The sequence below is a fragment of the Lathyrus oleraceus genome, chromosome 2 (assembly GCF_024323335.1).
Source record: "Lathyrus oleraceus cultivar Zhongwan6 chromosome 2, CAAS_Psat_ZW6_1.0, whole genome shotgun sequence".
Classification (NCBI taxonomy): Eukaryota; Viridiplantae; Streptophyta; class Magnoliopsida; order Fabales; family Fabaceae; genus Lathyrus; species Lathyrus oleraceus.
This window is the reverse complement of record NC_066580.1, coordinates 404,426,202-404,437,405: the sequence shown is the minus strand read 5'-3', so window position 1 is coordinate 404,437,405 and position 11,204 is coordinate 404,426,202.

Here is an 11,204-nt window from a genome sequence, read left to right as displayed (position 1 = left end):
TCAACTTCATCATCAAGTGCTTTTTCCGACCCACTAGGCGCCGGTATCGCCACAGGAGTACCCTCGCTTACCACCTGCTTCCTTCTTGCCCTGGCTACAGCCTCGGCCTTATCTTTCTTTTCTTTTTCTCCCTCCCCACTCCTTAAAGTGTCCGGTGCAAACAACCTTCCACTGCGAGTGAAACCACTGGGTCCGGCATTATCCACCTTTGAAACGGTGGTTTCACTTGCAGCCTGATCTTCCTGCTTCTCCCCATTACAGTATACCTCTCCACCATAATCCCACGGCACGACATCATCGTTGTCATAAGGAATTGGCCCAGGTACCGTGATAGTAACTGGAGCCGCATCTGCCAGCGCTGACAAGTCGATCAGATCAAAGTAGATGGTTATGGTGGAGACGTCCTCCCTTTCCAAATCAACCTTCTCAAACCTGAGGCTTCCTTCATCCATCATTCTTTGGACAACCTCCCTCAATAATACACACCCATTAGGAGACACGGAGCACGCAGCACAACAATCATCACAACCCGGGAAGACCCCATTCTTCAACAGTTGCCTCTTGACCTCAGCCAATGGAGTCTTCAACTGGCCCACATTCATCAGCCCAATCGTCCTCCTATCCTCAGAGATTGCATTAACCCCCATCTGACCATGCGCCGGCATGGGATTCGCATTAACATTTGGTGATGGTGCAAAATTAATTGCCTTAGAATCCACCAGGTCCTGGACAACATGCTTAAAAGCTTTACAATTCTCCACATTGTGTCCAGGGGCACCGGAATGAAATTCACACTTGGAATTCTCATCATAGTTGGCATGCCTCTGATCAGGTCTCAACGGAGCCAATGTCCTCAGCTGGACCAACCCCAAATCTTTCAATTTCTTCAGCAAGAATGAGTAGGTCACAGGTGGCCTATCAAATTGATGATCATTCATTTGCCCTCTCACCTGATACCCGACCCTCTGCGGTCTCTGTTGAAATGGATGTCGTTGTTGTGGTTGTTGTTGTTGTTGTTGTTGTTGTTGTGCAGGTTGATTATCAGCAGGAATGGTTACCGCAGCAGTGTGCTGGTAGTAACGATCCCTACCTTGTCCCCTCTGGGCATACACAACACTTGTATCACCCTCCTTCTTTCTCTGGCCATTACCAAAGGGCTTCTTCGATCCAGACGACGAAGCATTACCCTGTATCTTCCCCAGCTTCAACCAGCTTTCTATTCTTTCCCCTGCCACCACTATGTCTGCAAAGTTGGTAACCGGGCATCCTACCATCCTTTCTGTAAATGTCCCCTGAAGGGTACCCATAAACAAATCAGACATCTCCCGGTCTACCAACGGAGGTTGAACTCTGGCAGCCAACTCCCTCCATCTCTGTGCGTATTCCTGAAACCCTTCATTAGGCTTCTGAGACATACCCTGCAGCTGGGTACGGCTAGGAGCCATGTCGGCATTAAATTGATATTGTTTAAAGAACGCATCCCCCAGATCCTGCCAGCTCTTGATATCCGAAGATTTCAATTTGGTGTACCATTCCAGAGACCCACCAAACAAACTGTCCTGGAAGAAGTACATCCAGAGCTTCTGGTCCATTGTATAAGCAGAAATCTTTCGGACGAAAGCCTGGAGATGAGTTTCCGGGCAAGAACTCCCATTGTATTTATCAAACGCAGGCGCTTTAAACTTCTGCGGGATCACAATCCCCTCAACCAGCCCCATGTTTGACATGTTGGCAACCCCCGGAGTAGCATAACTTTCTAGAGCTCTGATTTTCTCCGCCAACACCTGAATTTCCTTGTTTGGTGGTTGAACACCATATTGACCAAATTGTTCATTCAACACGGAGAACTGGTCTTCTTCTCTATCCTCCTCGGCCCCAAAGAAAGGAGGAAGCAGATTATCCTTCACATTATTGACCACAGGACCGGGCCCACCGCCTGCAGCAAAACCAAACCCACCACCGTTGTTGATTACCACACCAGCAGTAGTCGTCTTCTTCCTGGGATCACCACCATCCCTAGAACCACCGAGACCGTTGTTGGAGACCCCCTCAAGATTATTACCACTGTTAGCAGCAGAAGCCCGCTCAAGCTTCTCCACTTTCTCAACCAGTGCCTTCTGCCCCAAGGCAAACCCTTGCATAACATTGATCAGCTCTCCCATCTTCTCTTTTAGCTCGAGAATATCTGCGTTGGATGTATCCATCAGTTTGGATTTGTTGCGCCTGGTAGGGTATCTGTGTGGACGTGATACGTGCAAAGGAATGATTCTACGTGCGCGAGCAATGATTCCTGAAACAATCAAACACGTTAGAAACTGACACCTGCAAAATAGAAGACAAGTTATCATGTTTCATGCATGAATGCAATGTCTATCCATATGAGGAACACTCTGTCTTTCGATCCTGGTTTCATCGAGACAGATAATAATTTGACAACCATGTTCTGACATCAATCATCTGATTTTGCCATACAGAGCAGAGAATTATAATTTAGCAAAGATGTCACCCGACCATGTGTGTGCCATGTGAGTGCATGCAGGAAAGCAAATAAAGCTTCGAAGATCAATCACTGAAAGATAACAACCACTGTATATCAAAAGTGCACTACACGTGCAAGAGTCATACATCAAGTCTGATACAAATCAAATTACAATCCTCCAGAATCAGAAAAAAATACAAGCAAGTGAATTCCGTCAACAGGCCTGACGATAATCCACACATAACAACAAAAGTCTACACTGAAGAAGGTCCCACAGATGGCTCTGCATCATCAACCATCCTGGTAAACTTCACGGCGAACCTGAGCTCAGTATTCTCCTGCTGCAGCCTTCCCGCCTCCTTCTGGTGAATCTTCATCTGTCGGAAATAATGGTCCCTCTCAGTAAGATAATGGTCTCTCTCAGCAATAATCTTCGCTTTCTCCGCTTCCCATTCTGTGGTAAGGACTTTGACTTTAGCTTCCCTCCGAGTCTTCACGAGGACCTGTCTCCTCTTCTCATCTTCAATGACTCTCAAAGCTCTAGCCAACTTCTCCTTGGTGATGTCATGCTCCTTCGTAGATGACTCCAAAGCTTGGCAGATCTTGCGGTAATAAGCGGTGTCTATCTCAAAGCGCTTCACCTCCAGAGCATGTCTCTTATCCTGATCTTCTATTTTCCCTTTGATTTCCTGATTAGCCATTTGGATTCTAGCAACACTCATTTCCAACTCAGTCTTCTCTGCTCACAACTGATCTCTGGCCTTCTTTATCTCAAGGAACTCTTCCATGCTGACAGAAGAACGTGGCCCCTCAATCAATGGACACCAAGGATCACCCCCAGGAAATGGTAGATGCGTGAGCTCAATCCTCTTTCTGAGCCAATCATCAAACAGAGGAAAAGACCTGCTATTAACCTTACCAAAAGGAACCTTACCCTTCCTTTGAATGTCGCGCCATTCATCAGACACTTGCCTCAACTTTGGCTGATTACCCTCAACTGGGAAGTAGAAAGACTCCTGAATCTCGCGCCCAAGGGGAGGACCCTCCAAAGCAAATCCCATTTGTCTCCTAAGAAGCACTGGGTTGTAATTAATGCAACCTTGAACTCCTATAAGAGGCACATTGGGAAGACTCCCACAACTGCAAATGAAATCTCTTCCAGCCACACCATTGTGAGTTCAAGCTATGTCCTTGGCTCGCAAACCCATCAACCTGATTGACCACTTGACAGTAGGATCAAGAAAGACAAAGGCACCTCTGGAAGGCAAGTATCCCATAAACCATTTGTACAACAGTTGAGCACAACATCTGATCAATCCCCCACGCCGCTTCTCGTTCTGATTATGGACCGAGTAATAAACATCCCCAACCAGGGTAGGAATAGGATTCCTCTGAGCAAACAACCTGATGGCATTAATATCCACAAAGTTCTTCTGATTGGGAAACAGGATGATTCCATAAATGCTGACAGCAAGCAAAGCACAAACAACCTTCCAATTCCCCAAAGCAGCATGCTCCTTGGCTTTAACCTCCAAGAAACTCAGATGAAAACCGGGCAACTTTCCCTTCTCCTTCAAACCCCCTTTAGTCACCTCTGGGCTCAAATAAAGAGCACGAGAAATCTCACCAACATCAGGTTCCCCCTTAGTGACATAGAAAGGAATCTGGTTCCTGATCTGAATACCCAGGATACTGGCATAGTCCTCCATCAAAGGCCCCAACAGGTAGTCCGGGAAGACGAAACATCTCAAACCAGGGTCATAAAACTGGAGAAGAGTATGGATGACGCTCCTATCATCATCTGTAAGCCTGAAAACCACCTTCAAAATACCACCATAAATCTCACGGAACATCCCCACACGGTCAGGTGTAATCAATGTTATCATCTCTTTCAGCCCACCAATCTCTGGGTCAAAGAAACTGTAGACGACGTCATCTTTCAAGCCAGTCCTCATATCTGGAACAAAGAAGTCTCTCAACCAGGATCTCAATCAAGAATGTCCCCTGCATATGGATAAACATGTGTTAGATGCGGATAAATGCAAAATGTGAATGATGTTGATGCATGAATGCAATGCACTGTGCCATCCTCCAAGTCATCTGAACATCCACTGTACGGAGTTACGGTCTCGAAACTGATCACAACCATCTGAGGTACGGAGTAACCATAAATCCAACTTGAGAGTTCTGAAATAAACGGAACTTGAGGATATATCACCATCATCACCAGAAAATCATCGATCTGATAACAACAAAACCATCTGTATCAACCCAGGGAATCCTGAAATAAACGGATCCCCACTGATAAATACCGCGGACAGAACTCCGGAGCCTCGAAAATAAATCCATAAATCCGACTTATAAATAGGACCCAAATCAAGAACTGAACCGTTAGTCACCATCAAAGTCACCATCAGAACATGCATCTGTAGAAATCAACCCTCCCCTCACAGGTGAATTCTAATAAGGTCATCCTAAGGCGGATAATGGTCTCGACAATCGGGCAAGATACTCAACGGGTTTGCCCTTTCGGGTGTGCCGTTGCAGCTCTCATAAGATCGTTTAAACCAAAGATCCGGGAAAGAACGGTCACCGAAGTCAACAGTTCAAATGAGGTAACTCAACCAAAGTGGATACTCCACAAAGGAAGAGCTCTCTCAAAAGAACCTCGTCCGGCTTGTGGTATGTCACGTTGCCAAAAACATGTTGACCTAACATGAGAGGCAACATGAGACCACGCTAATCCTAGGTGTAAACTCGGGCCTGGGTTTTAGCCCCACTCAGAACACCCACCCCAAATCAGAGGAACCAACCTGTACGGAGTCAGCACAATGATAATATGATGCATGCAAACATTTATGCAAATATATACAGTATAATAATCATAAATGCAATAAATAGAGCAACAAAAGCAACCAAAACTATCCTAAAGAGCGCTAGGACTGACTCGCTTAGGGAAGATGGACCAGCAAGAGGTCAACTTCTTTATTTCCCCAGCAGAGTCGCCAGCTGTCGCAATGCGAAAAACAACCGGCGGGAAAAGACACAGAGCCGCCACCGTGCGTTATTTATCCCAAAGGAGGGAAATGAAACGCTCGAAGTAAACCTGAAAAAGGGAAAGGAATGGTCTTACGACCAGAGATTGCCAGGTACGGGAGTCGGTTACGCAAGGGGAAGATATTAGCACCCCTCACGTCGTTCGTACTCGACGGGATCTACGCTCAAGAGAATAGAAAAAGGTTGCTAAATAACTGCTCAAAAGAATGCACAAAACTGGAATAGAACACAGACGAAAGAAAACGGAGAAAGCGGACTCGGCAGGATGTCGCATCCTGGGCCTACGTAGTTTGTCAAGCACAAACATCAGAGTCGACATAGTTCGGGGAGATGGGAAGCGGGCTCGATAGGATATCGCATCCTATGCCTACGTATCTCATTTGGAATGAGAATCAGAGCTACCGTAGTTCGGCTAACGCACGCCGAAACAAAACACAACACAAGGACGCTGAGACGTCAAAAGAAACTCGCAAATGGAAACAGACTGCTAATGGTTGGCCTTACGTCCGACTCCGAACACACAAACACAAACAGGAAACCGAATGCCAATCACTGAGCTTATATCCGACTCCAAACAGATAAACAATCGCTAACCAGCGAACACCAAAGATAGAAAGCAAATTGACAAACTAAAAGGGAGTCTGGAACTCGAGCCTAGAAGCTGTCACACAAACACAAACAAAGATGTTGAACACACAGACTAAAAGGGAGTCGGGAACTCGGACCTAATAGCTGTCAAGCAAAACACACACAAAGAAGAAAAGGTTGCCCGGAGAGATCTCGCACGATCTCCTGCCTACGTACCTCATCTGGTATGAGGATCAGGGCGACGTAGTTCCCCTTAACAGGGGAGAAACTTTCTCCTAACCAGAGACCAAGGGAATAACGGACTAAAAGGGAGACTGACTCGAGCCTAATAGTCATCATGCAAATTATAACCCTAGGTTGAGGTCTCTAACAAGAGTTTGACTCACATAGGCAGTGAGTCAACTCAAGTCTATCTCTACGTACGTTCAACTTCCTCGAAAGTTGATCATACGACTCCTACAGAAAGGAGATGAGAAGCAAAAGCAGATAAACATCAAAAGCAATCATCACACGCTATATGCAAACAAGCGGCTCATACAAGGTTGGGCTTTAGTCAAGGGGTCATATCAACCTCGACAAACAAGCCAACACTGGAAAAGGTGTCTGAGGCTCTTAACCACTGACATTGACCGTCAGGGTGAGCAGATGAAAGGTAATGAGGGTTGGACCTCATAGCTCTTAATCCGGGCCTGGGTGAGCTTGAATCAATGAAAACGTGGGGGTCCAGAATGAGGGACCCTACTCCACTTGACTGACACTGTACAAGATCTGGGGGACATGTCCAAGAGCATCAGCACGTAGTGCGAGCATAATGGACGACTCAAACAATTAGCAGGGGACTGACTGCTAGTCCCTTCTATCTGCCAATTGCCTCTTCACTTAGGAGGACTTGAAGTACATGGCACAAAAGTAAACAAACACAGTCATTGCCTCTTAAGGAGGACTTCAGCCAAATGCCTGCCAAAAGAAACGACAGGGCTTCCAGACTACATGGAGTTAGAGGATGATTACCTAGGTGGTATGCCAACCACAAGCAAAGCAACTCAAGCAATGAGCTAAAGCAACTAAAATACCTGTAAGAAAGTCAAACAAGTCAATATTCACATTCAGACAAATCCAACAAACAGTCAACAGTGTTACAACCAATATGCACGCAAGGCAAGTCAATAACTCAACAACTCAAGTGAGTTCATCACCAATGATCCTACAATACAACAAATGTTAGTGGACAAAGCAAATTTGCATCTCTAGTCATGAGATCAACATCAACCATTAAGACTAGAAGCTTGAACCTGAAATGCAAAACTCAAAAGGTGAGTACAACCACTAGTCCCAAGACTAGGGTCAAAGGCAAAGCAAAAAGTCAAAACAGCAACCAATATTCAACATGAAGCACATTTATTCAAGTAAGAACATGTCCTAAAAAGGACCAGACTCAAATCCTAAGGCAAATCCATCTAATGGTCATGCTAAGGCAAAGGCAATTACAAAGCACACAACGGGACATTAAGAGTAGAAATTCCATATTAAAACAGAAATGAATCAAATAACCATGGAAATTTTTATGTGCATACAACATGTTAAACAAAATCATCATGCAAAATTTCAGAATCAGAGGAGCTCAATTGACCTAGAAATGAAAATGCACAAGTATGACATCAAATTGTGTGACACACATTGTCACACCATGCTTCCATGTGTCTAAAACAGAGATGAAAAATGATAAAAATACACAACCAAGCCTCAAAAATCATGCAACATGTTGGGAATCATCATACTAAATTTCAAATCAATTGGCCAATGTATGAGCATTTCACAATAGAATGAATGAAGCATGTCACATTTGCATACATGTCCAAAGAAGCCAACACAATTAAAATTCCAGAAATGATAAAATCATGAAATCTCAACCACAAAATAAAAGACATCCACATGAACATGTGAGAAAAAATTGCATTCAATTTGGAGTTATTTTCAATTTGTTATGATTTTTCAAAGTTACATGAAAATATTTGAAATAAATGAAGAAATCACATGTTAAGTTGGAGGGAAATAGAAAAGGCCGATTTAATTTGAAATAATGGAATCGGTGGGAATCGAACTGTATGCATAAAAAATAGAAGCGCATGAGAACAAATAAATGCCAAAATGCATTGGCCAGGAATCGAAGGGAGTATGGAACCAAAACACATCACTTCATTAATTGAAGTGGCGTCCACATCATTAGTCCAAGTACATGTGGAATTGGTCAATGAAATAACAACCAAACAAATGGACAACAGGACGCACGTGGATGCATGCATGGCGGTTGACACAGCAAACCCTAGGATTCACCAGACGGCGCTCATACTGTTCACACGCGGTGGTTTCCACCGTCTTCTTCGTGAAGACGGTGGCGCTACAGTGCATGCCAACCAAAGTTTTTCCAGATTTTCATGAAAATTATATGGATCGAAAGCTACTTCCATAAGGAACATGAATCTCATATCAAAAACAGCTAAAACTTCATGCATCAACCAAATCGAACAGAAACATTTTGTACATTCAAACTTTAATTCAAGATATCTCAATCAATACTCAACCAAATTCAATTCTATAACCATCAGAATTCTCAGCATGATGAGATCTACCTAAACATGGCAATGGTTTGAAGAATTAAGAGGTTCGAAATCCTAACTTCTTGAAGAGCAGTCAATGGAAACAGCGTGTTCAAGGCCTCAAAAGTGTGTAGATCTTCTCCTTTGCTCTTGTTATGAAGCTTGATGTAGAAATGGATGCTTGCCACGACCTGGATCTTGCTGAATTTCAAACCTCCATTGAAGTGTTGATGTGCTTGAACAACTCCAAATCTTGCTCAATTTCCATGAATTGGGGATGAATCTTGCTCAAAACTCCATGATAATGAAGGATCTATGAAGAAATCATGTGTTTGTGTGGAGAAAATTTGAATTCCAATGAGAGAAAAATTTGGAGGGAAAATGAGATCTAGATCTAGAACTTGTGTAAACTGAAAATTCTGTTATGATTTACTATTTATATGCCATGTTAATCACTCTGAAAAATTAATTAAGCAATGGTTAATTGTAATTAGTGAGAATAAGGTGCATGACCAAATATGGAAAATGTGAGGTGCATGGCAAATCTACACGTGAACAGTAACATGTGGGGGTGTAAACTCACTCAAAATCTTCCAATGAACACAATGGCAATGGTATTTTGTTCATATGATGCACCAAATTCAAATTTTCCATTTTCCCTCCAAAATGAGCATGCATGGGCAAATGATCATATGATGAAATTTCATGAAATGCAATGATGGATTTGGAAAATATATGTCATAAGGAGCATAATGCAAAAAGAGGCACTCAAATTGGAGCTTTGGATCAAAAGTTATGGCTTGTTGAAGTTCCATGCACACTTGGCAATCATTTGACCATATCTTCTCAACCATTCATCAGATGCTCATGATCTTGGACTTTTTGGAAATGGGAGAGAAAGATCTTCAACTTTCATGTTGGACAAAATTTCATTTGAAGCTTCTTTGATGATGTAAAATCAAGTTGAATTTGAACCAAAATCTTTCCATTTTTGGAAACTTGAAATTACAGGTCACTTTCCATTTTTGGAAACTTTTGATCTGACCTCAAATTCTTCAAGATATGTGTTTGCAATGACAAATGAACCTCTTTGGGACATGAATGAAGTGTCTCAAACCATTTCTCCCCCTCCTAGCCCTCAGTTGACTTCTGTTGACTTTTATGGGCCCCAGATGACTCTGCCATGCTCTGATCAGCTTGAACCTCCACCACTTGAGGAAATGGCTCAGAAATGAAACCCTAGCTCAAATAAGCTCCTCCACATAACCATGTGATCTTCATCATCAACAAATACCTCATCTCCTTGATAAACTCTGACTGGAAGAATGCATTGATTAGGGTTGACCAGAGGTCAAAACCCTAATCCCAAGGAACTTGAGCATGCACAGTGAAGCCCTTGAGGATAACATAACCATGATGATGGTAATATACCCTTCCAATCAAGACACTGCTCAACCTCTGAAGGATCAATAAAACCCTAATTGAAGCACAAACCCTCAGATGGTTGGTGATCAGTTTATGAAGACCCTTAGGCTTAAATCATGTACCTTCTACATCTTCTGAGAAGACATCAGAGGATGATCTCTTATTCCATATGATATGCAATATGCAAATGCCTAATGTCCTAAAACATGAAATGCAAAATGCTAAACTAGTCCCAAGGAGGAGGGCAAATTTTGAGGTGTTACACATGTATTCATATTTGTGAATGAATGGTTGAGTGTTCTTCAAAGAATGACTTAAACAAATTTAACTCTTCACTAACCATTGAGTGACTTATTATTAATATTGCTTTACTTTCAAATCATTTATTTAATGCAATTTAAATTTCAGTATCTTTATCATTCATTGTCATTTACATTTCATGCAAGATGTTTATGTTCCAGTCTTCTTCACTTTGCTCACTTGAGCCATATCTTGTGATTGTATATATTGTTTGCTTGTGATTTTGTTATGTTTATGGTCTTAGGACCTTCAAATAACTAATAACAACAAAAAAACCCAAAAAAATATGTTGATGGACTTTTGGACTTAGAGTAGGCAACTTCCCTATGCTTTGAGAACTTGGCCAATGCCACTATGTAGATGTTTCTGATTGGGTGCATTTTGTGTTAAAACACTAACTGTACTATGATGTCTTGACTGATGTCATGACATGCTTGAGTAGTATGCTGCAGGATTAGCTAATACAGGAGTTACTGAATGTCAAACTAGATGTTATGACATTCATCCATGACAGCAGATACTGAACTATAGAATAGTTGGTTTTTCTATTATAGCTCAGTATTTAGTTCATTCTGTTTTCCAGTAGAATAACAGACATGGCACATAGCCTATTGTCTGAATGTCAAACTGAATGTTATGACATTCATCCTTGACAGCAGATACTGAATTATAGGCAGGTTGGTTTTTCTGCTACAGCTCAGTATTTATTTCAGTCTATTTTTCAGGAGAATAACAGACCTAGCATATGGCCTATGTTC